Source organism: Vicia villosa, linkage group LG5 (genome assembly GCF_029867415.1).
Source record: "Vicia villosa cultivar HV-30 ecotype Madison, WI linkage group LG5, Vvil1.0, whole genome shotgun sequence".
NCBI classification, from domain to species: domain Eukaryota; kingdom Viridiplantae; phylum Streptophyta; class Magnoliopsida; order Fabales; family Fabaceae; genus Vicia; species Vicia villosa.
In genome coordinates, this window is record NC_081184.1 from 8,740,573 (window position 1) to 8,768,300 (window position 27,728).

The window sequence follows — 27,728 nt, forward strand, 5'->3', positions numbered from 1 at the left end:
CTATCTGACACAATACTAGCCGGAACACCATGCAAACTCACTATCTTCTCAACATACAACTGAGGCAACTTCTCCATCGGGTAATCCATTCTTATTGGAATAAAGTGAGCAGATTTCGTCAACCGGTCTACAATAACCCAAATAGAATCATAATTCTTGACCGTTCTAGGTAAACCAGATACAAAGTCCATAGAAATTCCATCCCACTTCCAATTAGGAACAAACAACGGTTCCATCAATCCAGACGGCTTCTGATGCTCAATTTTCGACTTCTGACAAATTAAACAAGCATAAACAAACTCAGCAATTTCCTTCTTCATTCCAGGCCACCAAAATAACTTCTTCAAATCATGATACATCTTGGTAGCACCAGGATGAATGCTTAATCCACTTCGGTGTCCTTCTTCCAGAATACTCTTTCTGATCCTAGCAACATCAGGTACACACACACTCGGTCTCCAAACCTCACAACGCCATTCTCATAGACTCGGAATTCACCTCCTCGACCTTGGTTAATCAATGTCAACTTATCTACCAAGCCAACGTCAGATTTCTGTCCGTTTCTAATTTCCTCAAGGATACTATTAGTTAACTTCAACATCCCCAACTTAACACTATTAGAAGTACTTTCGCATACTAAACTCAAGTCTCGGAATCGCTCAATTAAATCCAATTCTCGCACCATTAGCATAGACATATGCAATGACTTCCTACTTAATGCATCAGCAACAACATTTGCTTTACCAGGATGGTAATTCAAACCGATATCATAGTCCTTCAAAAATTCTAACCATCTTCTCTGTCTCATATTAAGTTCCTTCTGATTGAAGAGATACTTCAGACTCTTATGATCGCTGAATACCTCAAATCGAGAACCATAAAGATAATGTCTCCACAGCTTCAACACAAACACCACAGCCGCCAATTCCAAATCATGAGTCGGATAATTCCTTTCATGAATTTTCAACTGTCTTGAAGCATAGGCCACTACCTGCTTATCTTGCATCAAAACACCACCTAAACCTATCAGTGAAGCATCACAGTACACATTGAAAGACTTCGCTGGATTAGGCAAATTTAAGATTGGAGCATTTGTCAATCTCTTCTTCAATTCTTGAAAACCTTTTTCACATTCGGAATCCCATACAAATACTTGTCCTTTCCTTGTTAACTTAGTCATTGGTAATGCCAACTTCGAAAATCCTTCAATGAACTTTCTATAGTAACCTGCCAAACCAAGAAAACTACGAATCTCTGAAGCATTCTTCAGCGTCTCCCACTGAGATGCCGCCTCCACCTTCGTTGGATCTACCGTGATACCATTCTTCAAAATTACATGGCCAAGAAAACTTACTTCCTCTAACAAGAATTCACACTTGGACAATTTTGCATACAACTTCTTCTCCTTCAATAACTTCAATACCATTCTTAAATGATCTGCATGTTCTTCATCACTCTTCGAGTAAATCAGAATGTCATCAATGAACACTACCACGAACTTGTCAAGATACGGGTGAAATATCCTGTTCATATAATCCATGAAAACACCAAGCGCATTAGCAACACCAAATGGCATAACAGAATATTCATAATGTCCATACCTCGTTCGGAATGCCGTCTTCTGATATCTTCCGTCTTCACACGAATTTGGTGATATCCAGACCTCAGATCAATCTTGCTAAACACACAAGCTCCAACCAACTGATCCATCAAATCGTCAATCCTCGGCAAAGGGTATCGATTCTTGATTGTCACCTTGTTCAGTTGTCTATAATCAACACATAGTCTCATTGAACCTTCTTTCTTCTTAACCAACAGTACCGACGCACCCCACGGTGACACACTAGGACGAATAAACTTCTTTTCCAACAATTCCTCTAATTGTTTCTTCAGTTCAGCCAATTCCGATGCCGACATGCGATACGGTGCCATCGACACAGGACTAGTTCCAGGAATCAATTCTATAGCAAACTCCACTTCTCTCTCAGGTGGCAACTCACTAAAATCTTCTGGAAATATTTTCAGATACTCATTCACTACTCGTAGTTCACCATTATTATTGCCCCTTTTACTTCCATTGAAGAGCACAACATAAATACTACCTCTCCATCATTGACAGCCAAATTCATCTGTTTGACCGACATAGTCAAATCCTCAACACTAACCTCTTCAGGAAAGATAATCGTCTTCGTAAAATAATTGATATGAACTCGATTAAATTGTAATCAGTTCATCCCCAAAATGACGTCAAGTTGTTCAAGAGGAAGGCACACTAAGTCCATTCCAAACTTTCTACCAAATATGTCAATAGGACAATTCAAACAAGCAGAAGAAGTAGTTACTGAACCCGACGCAGGAGTGTCAATAATCATACTTCCATGAATAACAAATATTTCTAATCCCAATCGTTTAGCACAATCCAATGAAATGAACGAATGAGTCGCTCCAGTATCAATAATGGCAACTAAAGGTGTGTCATGGATAAAACACGTACCTTTAATCAGACGATCTTCCGGAGTAGTCTCTGACCCAGACAAAGCAAAGACCTTCCCACCAGTCTGTTCCTTCTTCGGTTTAGTGCAGTGTGGACTGATGTGACCCTCTTCGCCGCAATTGTAGCAAGTCATGATCTTCATCCTACAATCAGAAGCAATATGACCCTCCTTACCACACTTGAAGCACTTCTTCTCTCCACTCTTGCACTCATTCCTTCTATGCCCGGTCTCACCACAATTATAGCACCTAACGGGAGCACCAGAATCTCCCCCACTAGGCCTCTTCCAATCCCCAGCTCTAGGATTTCCTCTACCATATGGCTTACCTCTATCCATAGGCTTCTTACCTTTCTTGTCAACTAACTCGCGAGAGTGAGATGACTTCAGCTTAAGGTTATCCTCTTCGAAGATCCTACTACAGTCCACCAAATCAATAAATCGCTGAATCCTCTGATACCTGATTCGTTGCTTGATCTCATCACGAAGACCATTCTCAAACTTGATACACTTTGAGAATTCATTAGCCTCGTCATTGTTGAAGTGAACGTAGTACTTCGCCAACTAAACAAATTTCGAAGCATACTCTGATACTGTCATGTTACCCTGTGTCAGCTCCAAAAATTCAATTTCTTTCCTGCCCCAAACGTCTTCAGGAAAATACCTCCTCAGAAACTCTCTTAAACACAGCCCAGGAAATAGCTACACCATCAGCATCCAATTCAGCCCTGGTAGCCATCCACCAGTCATCAGCCTCTTCAGACAACATATGAGTACCATACCTCACTTTCAGGTTCTCAGCATAATCGATGACTTTGAAAATCCTCTCGATCTCCTTAAGCCACTTCTGAGCACCTTCAGGATCATGCGTGCCCTTGAACAACGGAGGATTGTTCCTCTGAAAACTGTTCAGCTGCCTGTCAGCACCAATACCAGCTCCATTGGCATTCCCTCCCAGTACACCAGCAATCATGCTCAGAGCCTCAACAATTGCATCGTCGTTTCTTCCTCCTCTTCCGGCCATTGTTCTGCTAAATATAAAACAATATTTATTAGAGCAAGAAGTATCGATAGTGTCAACCTTACACTATTCGCATACGAGGGATTAACTGACACTAAGACTCTGACTCAAACGACCGACTATGCTCTGATACCACTATTGTAACACCATTCTAAACCCCGCGACAAATTAAATAAATATATCAGAGTAAAAACATAAACATAAGGGTGCCACAATTATTTAAAATAAATAAACCAACCATGGTCAAGTCATGCTTCATTAGGAAACGGTTCACCAAAACATAATCATGTTTATCACAGCGGAATACGAAACATCATCAAATACAACCAAAAGGAAATATAATCCAACACCAAATAAAATGGAGTAATCTCATAAAAACTCTAAAACTATCGTTCCCCAGTGTTACAGATCAGAGCATGACCGACACGACCCAGCATAAACGGATAAACTCTACGAGTCATCCGCACCGAGCACTAATGCCGCTACTCCTCAATCTGAAAATGACAACATGTAAGGGTGAGTCTCATTCGCAGTTAGTAAATATTATGCAATTCATAAGCAACAAGCATCATAATATACCGTTCACCCAATTATACATATTCAGATTCACATCTTTTATTCATTAGTTCACACAATGATAGATTACAACACATAACACAAAAATTCACACAATCATGTTATAACGAAATGCATATGACACAACTGACACTATGCATGTGGTACCAATAAACCGTGGAATCAATCCACCTAACCGATCTACGCCTCATCGAGATACGGCCCACCGACACAATTTCCGCACAATGGGAAATATGTCCACCAACGATCCAAACATCACCGGGATCCAACATCAAATGCATATGAATGAATGAAACACACATAACATACTTAAAAACATCACCGAATCACGATGAACAATTCATCTCAACACCACATCACCGAATAAGTATGTACATGTTTTCAACATCATTCAAATAATCATGCATTCATCAAAATCATAATAATAATCTCAACCAATTCATCATCACATCAAATACATTGTCACACCTATCTCATATGCACACAATGTTCAATTCTCATCAAGTAATTAAATCGAGTTTTAAAGAAATAAAGTCGGCTACTGCCCATATTCATCATTCATCATATAAAACATTTAATTACTTGCACAACGCCCGAAACGGCACTAAGAAAGGATTCACGGATCAAAAGATACGCTATTTTAAGTTTTAGAAAAATTCTCGTTCAACAAGGTTCGCTCAGCGACGCAAGGCAGAAGCGAATTCCTTCGGAACTCCGCTCAGCGGACCTCTAGCGACGTCAAACAGAAGCGAACTACATTGGGACCTCCGCTTAGCGGACCCCCTCCGCTCAGCAGACCTGCGATTTCAGCAATTCTCAGGTCTGCGACAGACCCTGCGATTCCACCTAGTTTCAGACCAAAATCGACCCCAAGAATCACATACAGGCATATAATCATCATACATTCAATCATACACCACAAAACATCTTTTAAACTCATTATTAACCAAATAGTTCACACAATTATCATCAATTCAATCCAAATTAGAACACCCTAACCTAACAATCCCAATGTCTAATTGAATCAAACCATACATCAATCTACCTATTACCTAAGACCACATAATAGATACTAAAAGGAAGAGTCCCCCCTTAGCTCTATGAATTTCTTGAATGCTCTCCTTCCGGTTTCACGTTCTTGCCTCTTTCTCTTCTCTTGCCCTTTTCACGTGTTCTTCCTTTCTCTCCCCAAATGGTTCCTTTTCTTATTTTATGAAAAATAAAATAAAATGAATACAACTTAGTAAAAAGGCCTAACCAATAACACCCCTCTTTTACTAACATCACACCATAAGCCCAATAGCTCTTACTCCATCATTTTCCAATTAAATCCAAATAAAATACTAAAATTCCAATTATTTAATTTAAATCCAAATTAAATTAATAAACTGAAATTATGGGGTGTTACATGTTAGGCTGGGTCTCTCTGCATGGGCTAACTATGTATAACTTTGATTATTTGCGTATAACTCTGATTGCTTTTTATTGTGAATTATCATTATGAAGATGAATATTTGAAATAATGTTGATTGTGTATCTCTCCTAGTTTGCTTTTTGGATGTTTTGTGCAGAGATTGTTTTGGCCAAAATATTACCAAAGGGGGAGATTGTTAGGTTTTGGTTTCTTGATCGCATTTTGGTAAAACATAAAGCTCAACAAGATGTCGTAACATGTTGCTACGACATTGCAACCTGTGATTGTTTCTATTTCTAAATGATCAGTTACTACTGTTCTAGAAGATTTGTTTTGTTATTTGTGAATCAAGCAACACATTGAAGATTGGATTCTCTAAAGATTTGTTTCAAAGCTGAAGAGATAACAAAAGATTTTATTTGCTTGATTGGATGTCAAAAACTTTTTCCTTGTATTTGAATATTTGATTAAATTTGATAAGATCTGATTTGATTCTGCAAAAGGTTATAGCCAGATTTAATATTCAAGCCCAATGGTTTTACTAACTTATAAAAGGAGGAAACTAAACCTAAGAAGACAATGAAGAAAAGTAAGAAGAATTATTGTTGCAAGAGACTTAGGGTTTTGGGAGTCTTTATAGAGTATTATTTTTGTATGTCACTCATGTATATTTTGATGCATAGAGTTTGACTGATTGTTCATTATTCATTGTGATTTACTTATGAGCTTTTAAGTAAGAGTGTAATATGTGTAATTGGAAGTATGTCTTTTATCAATTGTTACTGTTGTTGACAATCACAGGGGTATGATTGAGGGAAGTGAGAGGAGAATCTCATTTCTAGGGGTGCCCTAGATAGAAGTTGTATAAGATACTTATTAGGTGATAAGTTGTAAACTAGGGTTGTTTAGCTTTGAAATAATAGTATCATAATGAATTTCCTTCTTGGCTTGGTAACCCCCAGAATAGATGAGTTGAACTGAATTGGGTTAACAATTGATTATGTCTTTAACCTTCTGCAATTTACTTCTGCATAATTTATTGTTTTGGTAAAAGTATTTTGTTTGCATATAATGTCTTAACATCTGTCTTGACATTGTGTTTCTTTTTTGTTGGGACATCCCTTTTCACATCTATTTGAAAGTTCTAGAATTTCAAACTATGTAGAAAATATCAGTATGGACTTATGCCCAGAATGAGAAGATGAGAAGTTCTGACGTATGGATTAGTTCTGAAAAGATTTTGTTTTATCTTCTTATAAGAAGTTTTGATGTTGATCAATTAGAATTTCTGATTCTGTTATTACTGACGTTTCATTATCTAAGTTGATTCAAAATTTCTTTTAAAGCAAAACAGCTGTCACCAGCTTTCCAGATGTTGAACACGTGTTCACTCTATTTGGACAAGTACGCGTGCAGTTGAGGAGACGACGCCCTAGGTAACTGTGCAATTGATTCTATGTTTTTTTTGTAATCATATTCGTTCAAACACATATTGCATTTCATTTCAAATCCGTTTCTATATAAACTCATCTTCATAACAATTCATCTCTTTACATTCTCTCTCTTCATTCATTGTTTCTTTCGTTCATCTCTCTTTCTCATTGTTGCATAAACCCTAGTTTCTAAACCGAATCTCAGAGTATATTCATGCTTTCATCCTCAAATACTCAACAAAAAATGTCTTCTGCACATCTTGTTCAACACAAATATGGATATCATCCCCCGAAGACTTGTTCTATTCCACATGAGGAACTGGAAGTTCTATGCGAAACTATGGTGGACTTTGATAATCTGTTGGAACATGGTTTCAAAACCAAGGCTGCAATGCTGGTACAAGGTTGGTCAAATTACTTTGAAAGATTGGTTGGACCAGTTTATCCTCTCTTGGTGATGGATTTCTGGACTCATGCAACGGTTACTCCAACTGCTATCATCTCCTTCGTATTAGGGCATGAAGTTGTTGTGACTGAGAAGATGATAAGGAAGCTGTATGGTCTTGATGACTCAGATGGAATCACAGGTGCTTTTCCTGGTAGAGTTGATTGGGAAAAAGTTGATAAAGAATTGTCTTCTTCTAGATCTGCACCTCATCAGACTACTTCTTTGAAGCCTTCCTATAGAGTTTGGGCTGAGATTATTCTGGGATCTCTTTATCATAGAAAGCGATCTCTTGCCTCTACGTATGTAAACCAGGATCAGAAGTATGTACTTTTCTGCATTGGAAAAGGTACTAAGGTTAATCTCTCAAACATTCTATTTCAACATTTGAAGACAAATATTGAAGAATCAAGAGATGAAGAACGCAAGAAGTATCCAGATTTCAAGAAGAACACTATTCCTCTTGCCAGAATGATTTCAGATATTCTGATAGAAAGTGACTTGATGGATCTTCTGAGAGCTGTTGGTACACCCAAGTTCTTGACTGTCATTCAAGGACACATTCTGAATGCCTTTGATTTACAAAGGATGCTTCTGATTGAGAAGGTAACTTCTATTCCAAGAATATTTCCAGATATTCTGACTAGAAGAACCCGTGTTGAGAGCTTCTCTCAATTGTTTAAAGAAGAGCTTGACAAATCTGTTAAGCTTTATTTGAAGTCTTGTGTCAAAGCTCAATCTTATGTTGATCTTGCATGGATTCGAGGGAGAACTCTTCCATCTCTGGATGAGTTGAGAAAGAAAGAACAGAAGAAGAAAGAAAAGAGATTAAAGAGAAAGGCCTCAGAAGAAGGACCTAAGCCAGCTAAGAAGCAGAAGCTACCCTATGATCCTCTCAAGGTACAATATGATGAATACCGTGATAAGCGCATCAAGAAAGCTTTTCTTGCAGATGCTGCTGCATGTTCCTCTCATAAAAAGCCTCCTTCTTCTGAACCCCAAAATTCCTTCACCATTCCAAACAGTTTCCAACCACCTCCTTCTACCCAAATTCTGAACCCTGAACCACTAAATACCATTCCCCCAACACCTTCTGAAAATTCATCTTCATCCACCTTCACCACAAATTCTACACCTTCTCTAACTCATTCTTTACCTTCCAGAAAATCCAAACCCTATTACCTTCTGTACCCTGATTAATGATTCACCTTTTATCCTCCTGAACCCTCTTTTGATGTCTGTTTTGACCTTTTCATGCTTAAGTTCAGAACAAGGATGGAAACTTTGAGAGCTGCTGATAACTCCAAGTTGGATCATGCTGCTATTTGGAGCTTATGGAGAATCTTTAAGAAGGATTTTCAGTTTGATGCTATGAACATCCAGAAGAGATGCGTGGCTGAAGCATCTGGTTCTTCTGGTTGTCTCTTGGAAGTTGATGATGGTAGGTACTATCATCCAATCAGAAATTGGAGATCTCTTGAGGAGAAGGAGTTTGTAGATGAGCTGGAAGATGAACCTTGTCTCACAATGGTTGTATGGAAGCCTCAGTTTCTTATCCTGACTGGAGACTTTTAGTCCTTACTCTACTGGTTAAGGGAGAATCCCTCAAAGAAAGCACCAGATATGGTATATCCAGCTGTTGAATATCCTTCAGAAGTTGCTGCTCCTACACCTCCAAGGAATCTGGCTGAGATTCTTCAGGCTCTTGAGAATGAAGATTCTGATATCCCTGCTCCAGATTATACTGAAGATGCTTCTATGTCAGAAGCTGATGCTGAGAAGCAAAGTGCTGAGAATCATCCTGCTGAGAAACTTCCTGTACAGGAAAATCAAGATGATGTTCTCATGATAGATGCTACAGTTGAGCATGCTACTCCTCTGAATGATAGCTGTGAAGCTTCTTCTGATGAACCTTCTCTTCTGGTGAAAACAACGGAGGCTCTTCAAAAGAATCAAGCTGATCTAGCTTCTCATTTGGATAAGCATGAAGATACTCACAATGAGTTTCGCTCATTCATGAAGATGCAGACTGAAAGCACTTCTGAGATTCAAAACCTTCTGGCCAAGATATTCTTTAGGCTAGGCTAGTCGTAGTATTTTGGTCTTAGTTGTTTTCTTATTTCTTGCATCTGTTTCTTGCATCTGCTTCTCTCCTTCTGTATCTTCTGATATTTTTGTTGAATCAATGAAACATTATCTTCTCTCATATTGTTTACTTTTCATCTGAATCTTTTATATGCTTTTTGATGTTATGACAAAAAGGGGGGGAAAACGTGATAATTGATTTGATTTATTATATCAGTTGCTGGGAGTAAGTCTCAACATTCCTAACAATATTTGCAAGTTCCATGTCTTTGATATTTTTTGCAGGATTGAAGATATTCTAAAAAAGCTCAACATGAGAAGCAAAGACATGAGGAAAAACAATTCTATAAAGAAACATGCTCTTGGAAATTGAAGCAAGCTTAGTGCTGTGAAGCTTCAAGATTAGATGCAAGAAGGAAGAATATTCTGATATTCTCGTGGCAGAATATGCTCTAACACATTCTTATCCCTTATATATTCTGATACATATTTCTTTTAAGAACTTATCAAAGTGTGCTCTGATATTGTTTAGCATTGCTCTGATATATGTTCTTTCTTAAAAAATGTTCTGATTCATTCATGCTCTGACTTTTGTCGTCTAGTTTGTTCTGAAACATTTCAAGATGTAAAGATGCTCTGATGATGCTCTGGTACATTCAAGAATGTTCTAATACAATCAAGCATGCAATGATTCAAGAAGAAATTCAAAGCTCTGAAGCTGTCCTATGGAAGCAAGAAGCAGAAGCTCTGAATGTTCTGAAGTTCTAGGCTAATGTGAACGTCTCTACTAAAATGGAAAATACTCAGGGAAGTCTTTTATTTGTAAATTCTTCCAGTAGTTATTTCAGGGGGAGATTGTTAATCTCAGGGGAGATTGTTAATCTCAGGGGGAGACATATTCACACACTATGTTTATATGCTTATGCTATAACTGTGTAATTGTCTTTAGTCATTTGATATTCTGATTGCAAATTCATATCAATTATATATGTTTTTGTCATCATCAAAAAGGGGGAGATTGTTAGAACAAGAATTGTTCTGATCAATATTCTTAGTTTTGATGATAACAATATATATGAATTTTGTATAAGACAATGTGGTACTCTAATCCTATGCCTTTTCCATTTCAGGAAATATATAAAGAGTATGTACAATTCAGCGCAAGAAGCACTGACTCAGAAGGTTCAAGTATGCAACATCAGAACATGCTCTCGCAAGACATCAGAAGATGGTCAAGCAGAATCAAAACATGGTCTATTGAAGCATCAGAAGAACTTGAGATCAGAAGCAGAAGCACTGAAGTTGTTATGGTATCACGCTAGAAGCACTTCAAAGTCAGAAGACAAGAAGATGCTCTGCACCAAGCTGTTTGACTCTGATTAATTCAAACGTTGAATCTACAAACATCAGATCAGAAGCAAGTACAAGATGGCAGGCTACGCTGACTGACAAAAGGAACGTTAGAAGCTATTAAAGGCAAAGTCAGTTAAAGCAGGAAAAGCAAGGCTCGAGATAGTTGACAAAAGAGTGAAACATTAAATGCAATATTGTACGGATCACGCAACACATTAAATGCTCCCAACGGTCATCTTCTCAAAATGCCTATAAATAGTGAAGTTCTGATCAGAAGCAAGGTTACCAATTTACGAACAACTCTTTCATACTTGCTGAAGCGCTGTCAAATTAAAGAGCTATCAAACTTCATCTTCAACCTCACTTCATTGTAATATCTTAGTGAGATTTAAGCTTAGAATTTAAGAGAAATATCACAGTTGTGATTATAGCTTATTAAGAAGCATTGTAATACTCTTGTAAGAATTTGTTTACATTAATTTGTAAAAGGTTCCTAGAGTGATCAAGGTGTGATCAGAATACTCTAGAAGACTTAGAAGGTATCTAAGTGGAAAACCATTGTAATCAAGGTTGATTAGTGGATTAAATCCTCAGATGAGGTAAATCACTCTAAGGGGGTGGACTAGAGTAGTTTCGTTAACAACGAACCAGGATAAAAATCATTGTGCAATTGTTTTTATCTTAAGAGTTTTTAAAGTCACACTTATTCAAACCCCCCCTTTTCTAAGTGTTTTTCTATCCTTCAAAAACCATTGCAGTTGTAGGTACGCTAAAACCCCAACCCCATTCTGCATTCATCTAAATCCAAACCAAAATCGACGAGCCAATGACTGCGCCAATATTGATTGAGAATTAAAGCCATTTAAAAAATAAAATTTCTTTTTCTTCTCCGTCTCATCATTGTCATCAAACTGGTCAGCACCAAAAGATGAGATGCACGGTTTGATATCGTCGGTTCCAAGAGCAATCAGGTTGAGTGATATAAAATAAGCTAAATTTGGCTTAATGTTGATAGAAACCATTAGCATCTCACAAAGGCTTCAATTATGGTGCAACAACATAAAGAGTTAATAGTTTCATTCCCTGCAAAGTACACAAATAAGTACGATTAAAAGGTTTAGCCCACATATTAGTTTATCCTTTTATTCTTGACTATTGCTTAATTATGAATTTAATAAAAATATTTTATAAGATGAAAAATATTATATTTATTCATATATCTAGTAATTTTTGTTTATAATATGTAGTTTAATTATGGTATTGAACAAACATTACCATATGCCATAGATGTCTACAAAGATAATCAAAGTGTAAGCTTTACAAAAATAATCAATTTTAAATATGCAATGCATTAACATTAAAAAATAAATGTTTTGTATCTAAAGCGATACATATTGGTTTTGAAATTATTTTACAACTTGTTTTTTTCCACGCACACACGGGAAGTTATAAACTTTTTTTTGTATGTATACCTCTTAGCAATCCATAGATATACAATGAATTTGATCATACTATGAATAAGCCAATTAAATAATAAAGATGACCCTTATTCATATTATCTGGTAGCCAACTAAGATTTCCATTTTTGTAGTAACTTTTGTGACAACAATAAAAAGAAATGTAGTCACATAGTTTCCCAATGCATTAATGGTCAGTGAAAGGGAAGATATAATACTTATCATTGCATCAGGTGCCTCGCCATAAAAGAAATACATCTGACCAATTCTTGTGAAAACTTCAGCTGCACCAAAGAGGAAATATTGTACTACTTTCCAAAATAATGGAATAGGAATGGTATCGTGATCATAATAGATATGTTTTTGTATGTACGGAGCTTTAAACTTAGGATAATTTGTTGAACCATTATATTGCCTTGTAACACAAATGTTATTGCCATTTGACTTAATACCACTGCAAAGGCTATTTGTGATGGCCAAACAAGAAGTATCCGGATAACCAATTTGAACTCCTTAACATGTGTTACGGTGCAAAGCCTCTATGGATTGGTACATCGCTAGTCTAGTATGATTACTTCTCTATTACTTCATTTTCCAAACACCTTGATTTATAACAGAATTTGAAGCCATCATTTTCATTGCAATACTACTTCTCATCACAAAAAGTAAATATAAACATGGTTTTGATATCTAACGTCAATTCATTTGTATGATCAAGTTTGCAGATCCCTTTGATATTAAACTGCAAATTTGTAGTCTTATAAAGATACTTTTCATCTAGATCTTTTAGCGCATGTTTCTCAAATGTCACAAATATAACTTGACATTTGCTTGTAATGGGACTTTCACCATGTATTTGAAGTCTATACCATTGACTTTTGATGGAGAAAAATATATAAGTGAAAACCATTGCAGTTGTAGGTACACTAAAACCTCAACCCCATCATGCATTCATCTAAATCCAAACCAAGATCGGCGAGCCAATGACTGCGCCAATATTGATTGAGAATTAAAGCCATTTGAAAAATAAATTTTCTTTTTCTTCTCCGTCTCATCATTGTCACCAAACTGGTCAGCACCAACAGATAAGATGCACGGTTTGATATCGTCGGTTCCAAGAGCAATCAAGTTGAGTGATATAAAACAAGCTAAATTTGGCTTAATGTTGATGGAAACTATTAGCATCTCACAAAGGCTTCAATTATTGTGCAACAACATAAAGAGGTAATTGTTTCATTCCCTGTAAATACACAAATAACTACGATTAAAAGGTCTAACCCACATATTAATTTATCCTTTTATTCTTGACAATTGCTTAATTATGAATTTAATAAAAATATTTTATAAGATGAAAGATATTATATTTATTCATATATGTAGTAATTTTTGTTTATAATATGTAGTTTAATTATGGTATTGAACTAAAATTACCATATGCCATAGATGTCTACCAAGATAATCAAAGTGTAAGCTTTATAAATATAATCAATTTTAAATATGCAATGCATTAACATTAAAAAATAAATGTTTTGTATCTAAAGCGATACATATTGGTTTTGAAATTATTCTATAACTTGTTTTTTTCCACGCACACACGAGAAGTTATAAACTTTTTTTGTATGTATACCTCTTAGCAATCCATAGATATACAATGAATTTGCTCACACTATGAATAAGCCAATTAAATAATAAAGATGACCCTTATTCATATTATCTGGTAGCCAACTAAGATTTCCATTTTTGTAGTAACATTTGTGACAATAATAAAAAGAAATGTAGTCACATAGTTTCCCAATGCATTAATGGTCAGTGAAAGGGAAGATAAGAAACTTATCATTGCATCAGGTGCCTCGCCATGAAAGAAATACATCTGACCAATTCTTGTGAAAACTTCAGCTGCACCAAAGAGGAAATACTCTAATACTTTCCAAAAGAATGGAATAGGAATGGTATCGTGATCATAGTAGATATGTTTTTGAACTAAGTCGAGACAGACGACTTTTAGATTGCTGACCACGATGATGGAAAAGATAGAGATGACTAGGCTTATTCCAATTATTTGAAGTTGTGTTAATCCGTTTTCATGGAAAGTATACTTTCTTGCAAAGGGGATAATGATCACAAAATATGACACTTAGATGGTCATAAAATGAGAGGTGTATGTACGAAGCTTTAAACATAGGATAATTTGTTGAACCATTGTATTTCTCTGTAACACAAATGTTATTACCATTTGACTTAATACAACTGCAAAGACTATTTGTGATGGCCAAACAGGAAGTATACGGATAACCGATTTGAGCTCCTTAAATTGTGTTACGGTGCAAAGCCTCCATGGATTGGTACATCGCTAGTCTAGTATGATTCTTTCTCTATTACTTCCTTATCCATACACCTGGATCCATAACTGAATTTGAAGCCATCATTTTCATTGCAATACTACTCCTCATCACAAAAAATAAATATAAACATGGTTTTGATATCTAACTTCAATTCATTTGTATGATCAAGTTTGCAGATCCCTTTGATATTAGACTGCAAATTTGTAGGCTTATAAAGATACTTTTCATCTGGATCTTTTAGCATATGTTTCTCACATGTCACAAATATAACTTAACATTTGATTGTAATGGGACTTTCACCATGTATTTTAATTCTTTACCATTGAATTTCGATGGAGAAAAATATATAAGTGAAAACCATTGCAATTGTAGGTACATCGAAACCCCAATCCCATCCTGCATTCATCTAAATCCAAACCATGATCGACGAGCCAATGACTGCGCCAATATTGATTGAGAACTAAAGCCATTAAAAATAATTTTTCTTTTCTTCTCCGTCTCATCATTGTCATCAAACTAGTCAGCACCAAAAGATGAGATGCGCGGTTTGATATTTTCGGTTCCAAGAGTAGTCAAGTTAAGTGATATAAAACAAGCTAAATTTGTCTTAATGTTGGATGGAAACCATTAGCATCTCACAAATGCTTCAATTATGGTGCAACAACATAGAGAGTTAGTAGTTTCATTCCCTGCAAAGTACACAAATAACTACGATTAAAAGGGCTAACCCACATATTAGTTTATCCTTTTATTTTTGACTATTGCTTAGTTATGAATTTAGTAAAAATTATTATAAGCAGGAAGATGTTATATTTATCCAGATGTGTAGTAATTTTTGTTTATAATATGTAGTTTAATTATGGTATTGAACTAACATTACCATATGCCATAGATGTCTACAAAGATAATCAAAGTGTAAGCTTTACAAAAATAATCAATTTTAAATATGCAATGCATTAACATTAAAAAAATAAATGTTTTGGATCTATAGCGATACATATTGGTTTTGAAATTATTTTATAACTTGTTTTTTGCACACACACACGGAAAGTTATAAACTTTTTTTGTATGTATACCTCTTAGCAATCCATAGATATACAATGAATTTGATCACACTAAGAATAAGCCAATTAAATAATAAAGATGACCCTTATTTATATTATCTGGTCACCAACTAAGATTTCCATTTTTGTAGTAACTTTTGTGACAACAATAAAAAGAAATGTAGTCACATAGTTTCCCAATGCATTAATGGTCAGTGAAAGGGAAGATAACATACTTATCATTGCATCAGGTGCCTCGCCATATAAGAAATACATCTGGCCAATTCTTGTGAAAATTCAGCTGCACCAAAGAGGAAATATTGTATTACTTTCCAAAATAATGGAATAGGAATAGTATCGTGATCATAGTAGATATGTTTTTGAACTAAGTCGAGACAAACGACTTTTAGATTGCTGACCACGATGATGGCAAAGATAGATTTGATTAGGCTTATTTCAATTCTTTGAAGTTGTGTTAATCCATTTTCATGGCAGGTATACTTTCTTGCAAAGGGGACAATGATGCAATCATAGATTGGATCACAGAAGATGACACTTTGATGGTAAAAAAGGGAGAGGTGTATGTACGGAGCTTTAAACTTAGGATAATTTGTTGAACCATTGTATTGCCTTGTAACACAAATGTTATTCCCATTTGACTTAATACTACTGCAAAGGCAATTTGTGATGGCCAAACAGGAAGTATCCGGATAACCGATTTAAGCTCCTTAACATGTGTTACGGTGCAAAGCCTCTATGGATTGGTACATCGCTAGTATAGTATGATTATTTCTCTATTACTTCCTTCTCCAAACACCTGGAATCATAACAGAATTTGAAGCCATCATTTTTATTGCAATACTACTTTTCATCACAAAAAGTAAATATAAACATGGTTTTGATATCTAACTTCAATTCATTGGTATGATCAAGTTTGTAGATATTAGACTGCAAATTTGTAGTCTTATAAAGATATCTTTCATCTGTAACTTTCAACGTATGTTTCTCAAATATCACAAATATAACTTGACATTTGCTTGTAATGGGACTTTCACCATGTATTTGAAGTCTATACCATTGACTTTCGATGGAGAAAATTATATAAGTGAAAACCAGTGCAGTTGTACCCATCATGCATTCATCTAAATCCAAACCAAGATCGATGAGCCAATGACCGCGCCAATATTGATTGAGAACTAAAGCCATTTGAAAAATAAATTTTCTTTTTCTTCTCCGTCTCATCATTGTCATCAAACTGGTTAGCACCAAAAGATGAGATGTGCAATTTGATATCGTCGGTTCCAAGAGCAATGAAGTTGAGTGATATAAAACAAGCTAAATTTGACTTAATGTTGATGGAAACCATTAGCATCTCACAAAGCCTTCAATTTTGGTGCAACAACATCAAGAGTTAATAGTTTCATTCCCTGCAAAGTACACAAATAACTACAATTAAAAGGTCTAGCCCACATATTAGTGTATCCTTTTATTCTTGACTATTGCTTAATTATGAATTTAATAAAAATATTTTATAAGATGAAAGATATTATATTTATTCATATATGTAGTAATTTTTGTTTATAATATGTAGTTTAATTATGGTATTGAACTAACATTACCATATGCCATAGATGTCTACAAAGATAATCAAAGTGTAAGCTTTACAAAAATAATCAATTTTAAATATGCAATGCATTAACATTAAAAAGATAAATATTTTGTATCTAAACCGATACATATTGGTTTTGAAATTATTTTATAACTTGTTTTTTGCACGCACACACGGGAAGTTATAAACTTTTATTGTATGTATACCTCCTAGCAATCCATAGATATACAATGAATTTGATCACACTAAGAATAAGCCAATTAAATAATAAAGATGACCCTTTTTCATATTATCTGGTAACCAACTAAGATTTCCATTTTTGTAGTAACTTTTGTGACAACAATAAAAAGAAATGTAGTCACATAGTTTCCCAATGCATTAATGGTCAGTGAAAGGGAAGATAACATACTTATCATTGCATCAGGTGCCTTGCCATAAAAGAAATACATCTGACCAAATCTTGTGAAAATTCAGCTGCACCAAAGAGGAAATACTGTACTACTTTCCAAAATAATGGAATAGGAATGGTATCGTGATTATAGTAGATATGTTTTTGAACTAAGTCGAGACATACGACTTTTAGATTGCTGACCACGATGATGGAAAAGATAGAGATGACTAGGCTTATTCCAATTCTTTGAATTTGTGTTAATCCGTTTTCATGGCAGGTATACTTTCTTGCAAAGGGGACAATGATCCAATCATAGATTGGATCACAGAAGATGACACTTAGATGGTCAAAAAGGGAGAGGTGTATGTATGGAGCTTTAAACTTAGGATAATTTGTTGAACCATTGTATTGCCTTGTAACACAAATGTTATTCCCATTTGACTTAATACCACTGCAAAGGCTATTTGTGATGGCCAAACAGGAAGTATCCGGATAACCGATTTGAGCTCCTTAACATGTGTTACGGTGCAAAGCCTTTATGGATTGATACATCGCTAGTCTAGTATGATTATTTCTCTATTACTTCCTTATCCAAACACCTGGAATCATAACAGAATTTGAAGCCATCATTTTCATTGCAATACTACTTCTCATCACAAAAAGTAAATATCAACATGGTTTTGATATCTAACTTCAATTCATTTGTATGATCAAGTTTGCAGATCCCTTTGGTATTAAACTGCAAATTTGTAGTCTTATAAAGATACTTTTCATCTGGATCTTTCAGCATATGTTTCTCAAATGTCACAAATATAACTTGACATTTGCTTGTAATGGGACTTTCACCATGTATCTGAAGTCTATACCATTGACTATCGATGGAGAAAATCATATAAGTGAAAACCATTGCAGTTGTAGGTACACTAGAACCCCAACCCCATCATGCTTTCATCTAAATCCAAACCAAGATCGACGAGCCAATGACTGCGCCAATATTGATTGAGAACTAAAGCCATTTGAAAAATAAATTTTCTTTTTCTTCTCCGTCTCATCATTGTCATCAAACTGGTCAGCACCAAAAGATGAGATGTGCGGTTTGATATCGTCGGTTACAAGAGCAATGAAGTTGAGTGATATTAAACAAGCTAAATTTGACTTAATGTTGATGGAAACCATTAGCATCTCACAAAGCCTTCAATTTTGGTGCAACAACATAAAGAGTTAATAGTTTCATTCCCTGCAAAGTACACAAATAACTACGATTAAAAGGTCTAACCCACATATTAGTGTATCCTTTTATTCTTGAATATTGCTTAATTATGAATTTAATAAAAATATTTTATAAGATGAAAGATATTATATTTATTCATATATGTAGTAATTTTTGTTTATAATATGTAGTTTAATTATGGTATTGAACTAACATTACCATATGCCATAGATGTCTACAAAGATAGTCAAAGTGTAAGCTTTACAAAAATAATCAATTTTAAATATGCAATGCATTAACATTAAAAAAATAAATGTTTTGTATCTAAAGCGATACATATATTGGTTTTGAAATTATTTTATAACTTGTTTTTTGCACGCACACACGGGAAGTTATAAACTTTTATTGTATGTATACCTCTTAGCAATCCATAGATATACAATGAATTTGATCACACTAAGAATAAGCCAATTAAATAATAAAGATGACCCTTATTCATATTATCTGGTAACCAACTAAGATTTCCATTTTTGTAGTAACTTTTGTGACAACAATAAAAAGAAATGTAGTCACATAGTTTCCCAATGAATTAATGGTCAGTGAAAGGGAAGATAACATACTTATCATTGCATCAGGTGCCTCGCCATAAAAGAAATACATCTGACCAAATCTTGTGAAAATTCAGCTGCACCAAAGAGGAAATATTGTACTACTTTCCAAAATAATGGAATAGGAATGGTATCGTGATCATAGTAGATATGTTTTTGAACTAAGTCGAGACAGACGACTTTTAGATTGCTGACAACGATGAGGGAAAATACAGAGATGACTAGGCTTATTCCAATTCTTTGAAGTTGTGTTAATCCGTTTTCATGGCAGGTATACTTTCTTGCAAAGGGGACAATGATGCAATCATAGATTGGATCACAGAAGATGACACTTAGATGGTCAAAAAGGGAGAGGTGTATGTACGGAGCTTTAAACTTAGGATAATTTGTTGAACCATTGTATTGCCTTGTAACACAAATGTTATTCCCATTTGACTTAATACCACTGCAAAGGCTATTTGAAATGGCCAAACAGGAAGTATCCGGATAACCGATTTGAGCTCCTTAACATGTGTTACGGTGCAAAGCCTTTATGGATTGATACATCGCTAGTCTAGTATGATTATTTCTCTATTACTTCCTTATCCAAACACCTGGAATCATAACAGAATTCGAAGCCATCATTTTCATTGCAATACTACTTCTCATCACAAAAAGTAAATATCAACATGGTTTTGATATCTAACTTCAATTCATTTGTATGATCAAGTTTGCAGATCCCTTTGGTATTAAACTGCAAATTTGTAGTCTTATAAAGATACTTTTCATCTGGATCTTTCAGCGTATGTTTCTCAAATGTCACAAATATAACTTGACATTTGCTTGTAATGGGACTTTCACCATGTATTTGAAGTCTATACCATTGACTATCGATGGAGAAAATTATATAAGTGAAAACCATTGCAGTTGTAGGTACACTAGAACCCCAACCCCCATCATGCTTTCATCTAAATCCAAACCAAGATCGACGAGCCAATGACTGCGCCAATATTGATTGATAACTAAAGCCATTTGAAAAATAAATTTTCTTTTTCTTCTCCGTCTCATCATTGTCATCAAACTGGTCAGCACCAAAAGATGAGATATGCGGTTTGATATCGTCGGTTACAAGAGCAATGAAGTTGAGTGATATTAAACAAGCTAAATTTGACTCAATGTTGATGGAAACCATTAGCATCTCACAAAGCCTTCAATTTTGGTGCAACAACATAAAGAGTTAATAGTTTCATTCCCTGCAAAGTGCACAAATAACTACGATTAAAAGGTCTAACCCACATATTAGTGTATCCTTTTATTCTTGACTATTGCTTAATTATGAATTTAATAAAAATATTTTATAAGATGAAAGATATTATATTTATTCATATATGTAGTAATTTTTGTTTATAATATGTAGTTTAATTATGGTATTGAACTAACATTACCATATGCCATAGATGTCTACAAAGATAATCAAAGTGTAAGCTTTACAAAAATAATCAATTTTAAATATGCAATGCATTAACATTAAAAAAATAAAAGTTTTGTATCTAAAGCGATACATATATTGGTTTTGAAATTATTTTATAACTTGTTTTTTGCACGCACACACGGGAAGTTATAAACTTTTATTGTATGTATACCTCTTAGCAATCCATAGATATACAATGAATTTGATCACACTAAGAATAGCCAATTAAATAATAAAGATGACCCTTATTCATATTATCTGGTAACCAACTAAGATTTCCATTTTTGTAGTAACTTTTGTGACAACAATAAAAAGAAATGTAGTCACATAGTTTCCCAATGAATTAATGGTCAGTGAAAGGGAAGATAACATACTTATCATTGCATCAGGTGCCTCGCCATAAAAGAAATACATCTGACCAAATCTTGTGAAAATTCAGCTGCACCAAAGAGGAAATATTGTACTACTTTCCAAAATAATGGAATAGGAATGGTATCGTGATCATAGTAGATATGTTTTTGAACTAAGTCGAGACAGACGACTTTTAGATTGCTGACAACGATGATGGAAAAGACAGAGATGACTAGGCTTATTCCAATTCTTTGAAGTTGTGTTAATCCGTTTTCATGGCAGGTATACTTTCTTGCAAAGGGGACAATGATGCAATCATAGATTGGATCACAGAAGATGACACTTAGATGGTCAAAAAGGGAGAGATGTATGTACGGAGCTTTAAACTTAGGATAATTTGTTGAACCATTGTATTGCCTTGTAACACAAATGTTATTCCCATTTGACTTAATACCACTGCAAAGGCTATTTGAGATGGCCAAACAGGAAGTATCCGGATAACCGATTTGAGCTCCTTAACATGTGTTACGGTGCAAAGCCTTTATGGATTGGTACATCGCTAGTCTAGTATGATTATTTCTCTATTACTTCCTTATCCAGACACCTGGAATCATAACAGAATTTGAAGCCACCATTTTCATTGCAATACTACTTCTCATCACAAAAAGTAAATATAAACATGGTTTTGATATCTAACTTCAATTCATTTGTATGATCAAGTTTGCAGATCCCTTTGGTATTAAACTGCAAATTTGTAGTCATATAAAGATACTTTTCATCTGGATCTTTCAGCGTATGTTTCTCAAATGTCACAAATATAACTTGACATTTGCTTGTAATGGGACTTTCACCATGTATTTGAAGTCTATACCATTGACTATCGATGGAGAAAATTATATAAGTGAAAACCATTGCAGTTGTAGGTACACTAGAACCCCAACCCCATCATGCTTTCATCTAAATCCAAACCAAGATCGACGAGCCAATGACTGCGCCAATATTGATTGAGAACTAAAGCCATTTGAAAAATAAATTTTCTTTTTCTTCTCCGTCTCATCATTGTCATCAAACTGGTCAGCACCAAAAGATGAGATGTGCGGTTTGATATCGTCGGTTACAAGAGCAATGAAGTTGAGTGATATTAAACAAGCTAAATTTGACTTAATGTTGATGGAAACCATTAGCATATCACAAAGCCTTCAATTTTGGTGCAACAACATAAAGAGTTAATAGTTTCATTCCCTGCAAAGTACACAAATAACTACGATTAAAAGGTCTAACCCACATATTAGTGTATCCTTTTATTCTTGAATATTGCTTAATTATGAATTTAATAAAAATATTTTATAAGATGAAAGATATTATATTTATTCATATATGTAGTAATTTTTGTTTATAATATGTAGTTTAATTATGGTATTGAACTAACATTACCATATGCCATAGATGTCTACAAAGATAATCAAAGTGTAAGCTTTACAAAAATAATCAATTTTAAATATGCAATGCATTAACATTAAAAAAATAAATGTTTTGTATCTAAAGCGATACATATATTGGTTTTGAAATTATTTTATAACTTGTTTTTTGCATGCACACACGGGAAGTTATAAACTTTTATTATATGTATACCTCCTAGCAATCCATAGATATACAATGAATTTGATCACACTAAGAATAAGCCAATTAAATAATAAAAATGACCCTTATTCATATTATCTGGTAACCAACTAAGATTTCCATTTTTGTAGTAACTTTTGTCACAACAATAAAAAGAAATGTAGTCACATAGTTTCCCAATGCATTAATGGTCAGTGAAAGGGAAGATAACATACTTATCATTGCATCAGGTGCCTTGCCATAAAAGAAATACATCTGACCAAATCTTGTGAAAATTCAGCTGCACCAAAGAGGAAATACTGTACTACTTTCCAAAATAATGGAATAGGAATGGTATCGTGATTATAGTAGATATGTTTTTGAACTAAGTCGAGACATACGACTTTTAGATTGCTGACCACGATGATGGAAAAGATAGAGATGACTAGGCTTATTCCAATTCTTTGAATTTGTGTTAATCCGTTTTCATGGCAGGTATACTTTCTTGCAAAGGGGACAATGATACAATCATAGATTGGATCACAGAAGATGACACTTAGATGGTCAAAAAGGGAGAGGTGTATGTACGGAGCTTTAAACTTAGGATAATTTGTTGAACCATTGTATTGCCTTGTAACACAAATGTTATTCCAATTTGACTTAATACCACTGCAAAGGCTATTTGAGATGGCCAAACAGGAAGTATCCGGATAACCGATTTGAGCTCCTTAACATGTGTTACGGTGCAAAGCCTTTATGGATTGATACATCGCTAGTCTAGTATGATTATTTCTCTATTACTTCCTTATCCAAACACCTGGAATCATAACAGAATTTGAAGCCATCATTTTCATTGCAATACTACTTCTCATCACAAAAAGTAAATATCAACATGGTTTTGATATCTAACATCAATTCATTTGTATGATCAAGTTTGCAGATCCCTTTGGTATTAAACTGCAAATTTGTAGTCTTATAAAGATACTTTTCATATGGATCTTTTAGCGTATGTTTCTCAAATGTCACAAATATAACTTGACATTTGCTTGTAATGGGACTTTCACCATGTATTTGAAGTCTATACCATTGACTATCGATGGAGAAAATTATATAAGTGAAAACCATTGCAGTTGTAGGTACACTAGAACCCCAACCCCATCATGCTTTCATCTAAATCCAAACCAAGATCGACGAGCCAATGACTGCGCCAATATTGATTGAGAACTAAAGCCATTTGAAAAATAAATTTTCTTTTTCTTCTCCGTCTCATCATTGTCATCAAACTGGTCAGCACCAAAAGATGAGATGTGCGGTTTGATATCGTCGGTTACAAGAGCAATGAAGTTGAGTGATATTAAACAAGCTAAATTTGACTTAATGTTGATGGAAACCATTAGCATCTCACAAAGCCTTCAATTTTGGTGCAACAACATAAAGAGTTAATAGTTTCATTCCCTGCAAAGTACACAAATAACTACGATTAAAAGGTCTAACCCACATATTAGTGTATCCTTTTATTCTTGAATATTGCTTAATTATGAATTTAATAAAATATTTTATAAGATGAAAGATATTATATTTATTCATATATGTAGTAATTTTTGTTTATAATATGTAGTTTAATTATGGTATTGAACTAACATTACCATATGCCATAGATGTCTACAAAGATAATCAAAGTGTAAGCTTTACAAAAATAATCAATTTTAAATATGCAATGCATTAACATTAAAAAAATAAATGTTTTGTATCTAAAGCGATACATATATTGGTTTTGAAATTATTTTATAACTTGTTTTTTGCACGCACACACGGGAAGTTATAAACTTTTATTGTATGTATACCTCCTAGCAATCCATAGATATACAATGAATTTGATCACACTAAGAATAAGCCAATTAAATAATAAAGATGACCCTTATTCATATTATCTGGTAACCAACTAAGATTTCCATTTTTGTAGTAACTTTTGTGACAACAATAAAAAGAAATGTAGTCACATAGTTTCCCAATGCATTAATGGTCAGTGAAAGGGAAGATAACATACTTATCATTGCATCAGGTGCCTTGCCATAAAAGAAATACATCTGACCAAATCTTGTGAAAATTCAGCTGCACCAAAGAGGAAATACTGTACTACTTTCCAAAATAATGGAATAGGAATGGTATCGTGATTATAGTAGATATGTTTTTGAACTAAGTCGAGACATACGACTTTTAGATTGCTGACCACGATGATGGAAAAGATAGAGATGACTAGGCTTATTCCAATTCTTTGAATTTGTGTTAATCCGTTTTTCATGGCAGGTATACTTTCTTGCAAAGGGGACAATGATACAATCATAGATTGGATCACAGAAGATGACACTTAGATGGTCAAAAAGGGAGAGGTGTATGTATGGAGCTTTAAACTTAGGATAATTTGTTGAACCATTGTATTGCCTTGTAACACAAATGTTATTCCCATTTGACTTAATACCACTGCAAAGGCTATTTGAGATGGGCCAAACAGGAAGTATCCGGATAACCGATTTGAGCTCCTTAACATGTGTTACGGTGCAAAGCCTTTATGGATTGATACATCGCTAGTCTAGTATGATTATTTCTCTATTACTTCCTTATCCAAACACCTGGAATCATAACAGAATTTGAAGCCATCATTTTCATTGCAATACTACTTCTCATCACAAAAAGTAAATATCAACATGGTTTTGATATCTAACTTCAATTCATTTGTATGATCAAGTTTGCAGATCCCTTTGGTATTAAACTACAAATTTGTAGTCTTATAAAGATACTTTTCATCTGGATCTTTCAGCGTATGTTTCTCAAATGTCACAAATATAACTTGACATTTGCTTGTAATGGGACTTTCACCATGTATTTGAAGTCTATACCATTGACTATCGATGGAGAAAATTATATAAGTGAAAACCATTGCAGTTGTAGGTACACTAGAACCCCAACCCCATCATGCTTTCATCTAAATCCAAACCAAGATCGACGAGCCAATGACTGCGCCAATATTGATTGAGAACTAAAGCCATTTGAAAAATAAATTTTCTTTTTCTTCTCCGTCTCATCATTGTCATCAAACTGGTCAGCACCAAAAGATGAGATGTGCGGTTTGATATCGTCGGTTACAAGAGCAATGAAGTTGAGTGATATTAAACAAGCTAAATTTGACTTAATGTTGATGGAAACCATTAGCATCTCACAAAGCCTTCAATTTTGGTGCAACAACATAAAGAGTTAATAGTTTCATTCCCTGCAAAGTACACAAATAACTACGATTAAAAGGTCTAATCCACATATTAGTGTATCCTTTTTATTCTTGAATATTGCTTAATTATGAATTTAATAAAAATATTTTATAAGATGAAAGATATTATATTTATTCATATATGTAGTAATTTTTGTTTATAATATGTAGTTTAATTATGGTATTGAACTAACATTACCATATGCCATAGATGTCTACAAAGATAATCAAAGTGTAAGCTTTACAAAAATAATCAATTTTAAATATGCAATGCATTAACATTAAAAAAATAAATGTTTTGTATCTAAAGCGATACATATATTGGTTTTGAAATTATTTTATAACTTGTTTTTTGCACGCACACACGGGAAGTTATAAACTTTTATTATATGTATACCTCCTAGCAATCCATAGATATACAATGAATTTGATCACACTAAGAATAAGCCAATTAAATAATAAAGATGACCCTTATTCATATTATCTGGTAACCAACTAAGATTTCCATTTTTGTAGTAACTTTTGTGACAACAATAAAAAGAAATGTAGTCACATAGTTTCCCAATGCATTAATGGTCAGTGAAAGGGAAGATAACATACTTATCATTGCATCAGGTGCCTTGCCATAAAAGAAATACATCTGACCAAATCTTGTGAAAATTCAGCTGCACCAAAGAGGAAATACTGTACTACTTTCCAAAATAATGGAATAGGAATGGTATCGTGATTATAGTAGATATGTTTTTTGAACTAAGTCGAGACATACGACTTTTAGATTGCTGACCACGATGATGGAAAAGATAGAGATGACTAGGCTTATTCCCAATTCTTTGAATTTGTGTTAATCCGTTTTCATGGCAGGTATACTTTCTTGCAAAGGGGGACAATGATACAATCATAGATTGGATCACAAAAGATGACACTTAGATGGTCAAAAAGGGAGAGGTGTATGTACGGAGCTTTAAATTTAGGATAATTTGTTGAACCATTGTATTGCCTTGTAACACAAATGTTATTCCCATTTGACTTAATACCACTGCAAAGGCTATTTGAGATGGCCAAACAGGAAGTATCCGGATAACCGATTTGAGCTCCTTAACATGTGTTACGGTGCAAAGCCTTTATGGATTGATACATCGCTAGTCTAGTATGATTATTTCTCTATTACTTCCTTATCCAAACACCTGGAATCATAACAGAATTTGAAGCCATCATTTTCATTGCAATACTACTTCTCATCACAAAAAGTAAATATCAACATGGTTTTGATATCTAACTTCAATTCATTTGTATGATCAAGTTTGCAGATCCCTTTGGTATTAAACTGCAAATTTGTAGTCTTATAAAGATACTTTTCATCTGGATCTTTCAGCGTATGTTTCTCAAATGTCACAAATATAACTTGACATTTGCTTGTAATGGGACTTTCACCATGTATTTGAAGTCTATACCATTGACTATCGATGGAGAAAATTATATAAGTGAAAACCATTGCAGTTGTAGGTACACTAGAACCCTTACCCCATCATGCTTTCATCTAAATCCAAACCAAGATTGACGAGCCAATGACTGCACCAATATTGATTG

At 34.3% G+C, this 27,728-nt stretch overlaps 5 pseudogenes; all 5 read right to left on the reverse strand.

Annotated features, from left to right (window-relative positions):
- Positions 1-11,613: 11,613 nt before the first annotated feature.
- On the reverse strand, positions 11,614-18,837 carry LOC131604134 (protein NRT1/ PTR FAMILY 8.2-like; annotated as a pseudogene).
- A 426-nt stretch (positions 18,838-19,263) lies between these two features.
- On the reverse strand, positions 19,264-20,650 carry LOC131604135 (protein NRT1/ PTR FAMILY 8.2-like; annotated as a pseudogene).
- A 426-nt stretch (positions 20,651-21,076) lies between these two features.
- Positions 21,077-22,724, reverse strand: LOC131604136 (protein NRT1/ PTR FAMILY 8.2-like; annotated as a pseudogene).
- A 163-nt stretch (positions 22,725-22,887) lies between these two features.
- On the reverse strand, positions 22,888-24,535 carry LOC131604137 (protein NRT1/ PTR FAMILY 8.2-like; annotated as a pseudogene).
- A 163-nt stretch (positions 24,536-24,698) lies between these two features.
- LOC131604139 (protein NRT1/ PTR FAMILY 8.2-like) lies at positions 24,699-27,633 on the reverse strand (annotated as a pseudogene).
- Between the last annotated feature and the right edge of the window lie 95 nt (positions 27,634-27,728).